The sequence below is a fragment of the Magallana gigas genome, chromosome 6, assembly GCF_963853765.1.
Source record: "Magallana gigas chromosome 6, xbMagGiga1.1, whole genome shotgun sequence".
In the NCBI taxonomy this organism is placed as follows: Eukaryota; Metazoa; Mollusca; class Bivalvia; order Ostreida; family Ostreidae; genus Magallana; species Magallana gigas.
Window position 1 is genome coordinate 16,756,496 of NC_088858.1, and position 7,130 is coordinate 16,763,625.

Consider the following 7,130-nt stretch of genomic DNA (forward strand, 5'->3'; position numbering starts at 1 on the left):
ATTGATCATATTTTATGTATCCGAGAGACGAATTTTACAGCTTACAATGGCGGGTTATTGCCATTTTCTGAGGTAGGAAACTGTTTTATAGTTTTAATAGACAATATTTTGCCAATGAAGCGCGCAACATGACAATAGTACACACTGTCGTTAAATAAATCCAAAGTTAATCTCCGAACTACGACATTCCCGTTGACCCAATCTTGACGAAAGCAGACGACACAAAAAAGATGACGTTTACACTGGTTTATTTACCAATTAGAGAGCAATATTATGCTCTTTAAAAACTATTTTCTTTCACTTGGTCTCGAAGATGTTAAGTTAATTATTGTTTGTGAATGGTGGACAGCTTTTTGCATCAAATTACAGTTAGCCTATAAAGCCTAAACGATAGGGGGATATGTAAATTGGTCTTGGTTAGTAAATGTCTCAATGAAAAATTTCCTACTCTTTATCACATTATGGGAAGACTCCACCATCATCCTGAGAAATCACCACGTAAACGTCGTTGAAGTGCACTCCCTCATACACAGTAACTACGATTTGAACTATAAATGAATTGAATATCCTCAGAACTGGTAAACGAAACTGATCAAACGAAGTTGATTCCTGAAAAGGATGAACTGAAAGAAAACAAATCTAGATTTAAATTAAACAAATGTTAAAATTGTAAATTTTCAGGGTTTTCTAGAACCGCTTGGCCAAGCTTAGCCAAACTTGATATAAAGCATCCTCTAAGCTGTTAAAAAGGCTAAACCTTTTCAGGAAACAGTAAATATAGGATGTGTGTCTTTAAAAATCTTCTTTAGAACCACAGCACAAAATATACCAATATGTACATCAAATCTCCTATGTATAGTTAAGACGCATGTATTATATTAAAACTGACCCCCGTATCAATACGTGGGTCCCAGGAGGGGTTCAAATTTCATCATAGATATATATAGAATTAATGTTAAAAATATTCTCAAGAATTACGATGATAAAATTTGTGATGTTTCTGTACAAGCATTATCAAATGGTGTAGATTCTAAATCATACAAACAATATCTCCCTGGTCAACCCTAAGGTCCCAGGAGGGTTTCAGAGTACAATATAGAAATATACATGTATTTGCGAAAATGTTAACAAATATCTTCTTAAGAACTTTAATGCTACAATTTATGATTAAAGTGTGCAAGCATCCTCATTTTAGAAGAGTTTCATATCTAGAAAGAGATACAAGAACTGCTGTTTTCCTTAAATTGTGTTATATGTAATTTTATGAATATTATCCTAAAGATAGAATAGCATAGCCGAAATACAAAGAGCAAATGTACAAAGATAACTGTTAACGTTGTAGCATGTACCATTTATAGCGACCAGTCGTCTTCAACTCACTAAGGATACGAAAGATCATATATATATATAGATATATATATAGATATATATATAGAGATATATATATATATATATATATATATATATATATATATATATATATATATATATATATATATATATATATATATACACACACACACACACACACACACACACACACACACACTGTTTTGTTGATATAAAGCTTAAAAAACCCATGAAAAAATTACATGTTACAAGTCCAAATAATATGAAATGAAGATATTATACAATACATTATGGGATTTCACCAATATTAGTCTATCTTAATGTATCTCACTCCTCACGTTTTGATTTAATTGCGCAGATAATCATTATGTTCTAAATGAGTATGATTTTATTTATTAAATCACCATAGAAAGATTATTATTTCATAATTTCACAACATTCATAAAGAAAATCTATTTTAATTCAAGAAACAAACAAGTTTTAGGGGGAACTATTTTTTCGTGCGAAAGGTTTTTTTTTAGACGAAAATGACAGGAATACGCAAATATGAATTTTCAAACTTTTCTTTTTATTTTACTTTATTCATTATTCTCTTTCTTGCAACTTATTCTATAGGTTCTGTGTGACATATACAAAGTTAAATTTGGGAGAGTGATAGACGTTTAGCATAAAATCATGCAAATATATAGAAAATGTCTGAATTTTGTAAAGCCAAATTTTGCGATAATTTTACCTTTGAAGCCAAATATCTAAAATTTGACATCACTGACCCCCATTTTCTTATTATGTCAAAATGATACTGAATACATATCTAGGCAAACTGGATTAATCTTTTAAAATTCTTGCTATTCAAAAAGGTTTTCTTTCAAATCAAATTGTAACTATTATAGAAATTGTCTCTTTTAAGTGCAAAAGGGTCACATAAAAATTTATGCAGTTTCGTACACATTTTTTTTTATAATTCTTCTATTCAGTGTGACCATTTTGCATAATTAAAAAAAATATTTCAAGAAATAATTTTGCTTAATCAAAAATACTGACATCAAATCCTAATCAGGCTGAAATTGCACTTTAGGTGCAAAAAGGTCAAATAAGAGTAGACATAACTCAGAGGGATGAACTCTAAGCCCCCATTATCTTTGTATTTTTTACATATGTTTTGTCTATTGATTTCAATGGTATACTTCTAAAGAAATTCTCGATACAAGAACATTGAGGAGTGGAATACCTTAAAGCCCTTCGAGTCGTATCGCATTTGATCACCCGACCGTATTTTAAACCATACTAATTGAATCGTATGTATTTCTTTTACAAAATACTCAATATTCATAAATTACAATAACAGACAAAAATTTGTATTTGAATTTGGAATTACTTAAAATTACATGTAAATGAAGGAGAGATACATCATGAATAGTATGAAACTGGAAACGATTTGAAAAAAGAAAATACATGTATCACTATTAATTGGTATATGTAGCCGACTGCATATCAGCGGCTTACATCCCTGTTGATACCTGGATATTAGGATTCCCATAATAAACTATAGATGAACCCGACTCTGTTTTGCTTGTTAGCTGATCCGCTGTTTTATATTGTATTATCGGTATCATCTATATCGTATATCATAATTGCAGCAATGTTTATGCTTTACGATCAAGAAAAATCGAGTTTCCGTTACAATGCACTCACGGAAATTACTAGAAAAGTCGTGGATTTTGACGATATAAAATTTCTGGACTGCTTGATAAATTATAAAAAATGAACCTTTAAGGTGGTACAAAATACCTGTGAGGAGTTATGATAGATCGTATATTCTAAAAATATCTCTTATTTCTCATTCAAACATTTATTTTCTAAAGAAGATTTTTTGGTGCTAGATTAAAAAAAAAATTACCTTCGGGGGTTTACATGTTAATCTTACATACATGTGAATTAATAGCAATACACACACACACACTAAAAATTATACACGGTATTTGACGTTTCTATGTATGTGGACAAAAATTTACCATATAGAAATTCTTCATATTACGTTTGTACACATCTTCGCTAGCCAAGGGTGACGATCCACTCAAGCAAGGGTGAAAAGAGTAGCAGAGTGGATCGTCACCCTTGGCTAGCGAAGATGGTTTGTACATAGTGAGGTCTCTTCGCTAAAAAGGTAAAGAGGTTTCAACACATCTGAATATGAGGTAGAAAGTAACGGTTTTACAACCTTTGATACATGTATATCAACATTTATAGAAAGTGCAGTCATTTACGCCATAAAATCATTTGCGGTTTATTTTAAAACATTTCGATCGTCAATAGTACCCTTATTACATAACATAACTGATAGAGAGAACTTTTCTGCACTTAAAATCAAAATGACACAAAATGTCATAAATACTCTACGTAGCAGTGCTAAAGCGGTTCCATTTGCCAAACACTTTCATGGTATTCACAGTATAAAGATGACACAGGCTGTCCCTATTTAGAGTCGACAAAACCATAAAAGGGTGAGGTCTCAGCACTCGGGCGTTACGTCACGAGTTTTATGTGGGTAGCTGGCGACACGGGAACCAAACTGATTGATAATCACCTCATTGGCTACTTCCGGTTTCTTTTCCCATTTGTCAGAAATAGAAATAAAATCTCTGGGAACATAAAAGAGTCATCAATCGAACGCATTTACCCCAATTATGACTTATTCTTATGGTATTTAAATGAGCAGAGCCAAGGAACATCTTGATGGTCAGTACTTGTGGGAACAAGGAAGTGGCAAGTGAGCATGCGCAATTATATCTTAGTTTTTGGTTATAATATGGTTTTGGAGGACTCATCCAAATTCAGCTTCATGCTAGCATTTGAAGGTTTTTAAAACCTCTTAACATGCTAGCTAGCATTTTGTGTCTAGATTATAACTCGAGTACCGATTGTGTTAATTGAGAGACAGAGCATTTGCAAGCGCTTACTTTTTTTTATATTTACTCTTTATATAGTTTTCAGTACTCCTGGCGAAAAGTACTAATTTAACCCTCATATATTATTTCTTATATTCAATTGACTCATTATCAGCCTCCATAACAGAAAAAAAATCGTGCATTTGTCATTCAAAGTACATGTAATATAAACTGCAATTTTATTTTCGTTTTTTTTATTGTAAAATTGTATTTGACTACTAGTATTTCAAGAGCAGAAATTATTATAGGTTATTTATTAAATCATGATATTAACGGAGGCCCTATGAGCTCTTGTTTGTAGCATTAATACAAAGTTTTCGCGAATAAAGGCTAAAATTACTAAAGAAACGCGCATATTATTCATCTTATAAGTAACCTCAAACTTTTACGCTCATATGCGTTACTAATTTCGAGTTTGAATTAATGCGTATTTTGCTTATTAAAGCATCATGTCATTATATAAGTAGTTCGACACTGATAAAAAGTTATAGAAAAGAATCCTTCATTGTTCTTGTTTGACATGTCTACATTTATATAAGATGTTTCTCAATATTATATTTAAACACTATAACACTATATAAATAGTGCCTGTTTGGGAGGGTAACAGTTGAAATTGACATCCCGAGAAAACCATTGTCAACCGACGCGAAGCGGAGGTTGACAATGGTTTTCGAGGGTTGTCAATTTCAACTGTTATCCTCCCAAACAGGCACTATTTATTTTGTTATACTGAATGTCTTAATTTTTAAGAAAATTTCACTTCTTTTATATAGGAATAACGTGAATTCTACAGCGAACCGTACGCGCATAATTTTCGCGCATGTAACAATTTTTAATGTTACCCGTTGCTAAGTGCGTTGCTAACGCTGAGGGTAATAGAAAGGATTATGAACTGCGTCTTAACCAATCAGATTTCAGTATGAAAGTATAACAAAAAAGATTCGTTTTTATTACGCGAAAATAACGCGTTTGTTTGTGAGCGTCATACAAAAACCCAACGTTATACATGTACATGTATATTTTGCTCTTAACATCGAAGCTTTCGAAATTGTGCATTTGTCGCAACTTCAAAAACATTTAATATATTTTAGATTTATTTATATTTCTTTTGGCTTTAAACAAAATAAAACAACATAATATTACTTGAAATATATGTAGTTACTTGGATCAGACTCAGAGACAAAAATAACATTATTATTCATGTCTCTGCTTGGATAGTTTAATTAAACTAAAATGGATTTGTTTAGATTGAAACATGATTGCTGCATGTATAATTTTCATACAAATATTTCCTCTGTTTGTGAATATGATTAAGTTCGGGAATAGCTTGGTATGATGCCACTCGGCTTTCTACTGGTTGCTAATGGAAAAGAGAAATAATTCCGTAAAATTAAAACAAATCCTTTATTCTCTAAATAAACATATTTCGAAATTGTTATAGTCTAAAATTATCCGAATTTTAAAACTTTAATGTAACATAATTAGATTTAAACTATAGTCTGTCCCAAGATATCCTGAATTCACATTTTGCTTAATTGCTTGGTATTTATAAATACCTCAGGGTTCAAACGATGTTCATTCAAGAGTATGAAAAATTTCCAAGATTTCCCAGTCGAAACGTCCCTGTTAGCTTATCAGGTTTCAATACAATGCTAAAAAATGTGATGTCTATGGGAATTTTGTATTGCAGCAAGCCCGGATGATAACGTTGAAAAATTGTTCGAGTGTACTCCGAATGGAGAAAAGATGTAAACATTCCGCATTATAAATCTCCGTAAAGAATCTGTTTTTGTTCCTGTGAATTTTTCCGAGTGAAAGATGATAATATGTCAATGAAATCTTGGAAATTATCCCTTTCAACTATTTCAATTGCACTTCTTTCACAGGTATGTGTATTTTTATTAAAAATCGTCCAAATGTGCTGCATAAATATCTTGGGACAGACTACACCAAGCCTTGCGGTTTTCTTTCACTGGCCATTAATTATTAAGATAAGAGTGTCGTCATAATACTGGGGAAAAAACAACGAAGATTGTACATCTATGACTCTTGCTTGATCGACAATCGATAACGTGATACACGATAATCGACAATCACCTCCACGATAATTGCCGACCGACACACGACAATCGATTACTTATATAATACACGATAATCGGTGACTAGGTAGATTGCAGGGATGATTTGTGCCATGCAATCTCGTACATCCTCAGTAGCTATGGTATCATACCAAAAAGAATGCATGTTCTCTGCATGTATGCTGGTATAATTTGTTATGAAAATAGAGAAATTGGCCTATGCTTTTTTCATTTTTTTTTCTAATAAACCGATTCAAATATATCATGACAGGTGCAGGTATATGTGTTTGGAATTGAGGTCATTGACCGATACCGACAGAACCACGAGTAACAAATATCGAGATTTGACAAGCTGTCACGGAATATCAAAGAAACGATAATATATATTCTATTGATGATAAAACCCCTCTTCAATCTGTCTAACTTTCCATCGTTTCACTACTTGATGGCTTAAGGGTGCACCATTCCAATAGCCATTAATTTATCAGGCGAAAGAAAAAAACCTGCGTTTTTTTTAAAGAGAAAACCCTGTCTTTGTAGCTTTCTTAAAGGTCGGCAAACCAACTACAAAAGCCTCCTGGTGACTGTTGGTAGTGATGTCAAGGGAGCTAATTAACTTCGCTGTTTACCAATTTTGTAGGGATTTCAATGCCTCAGAGGAAGAAAACTGGGGGTATTATTTCGCAGGGATCATATATCTTGTAGTTTTGTTAGAAACTTCCTATAAATAACTGAATTGGCTTATTAAGAGGCCAAC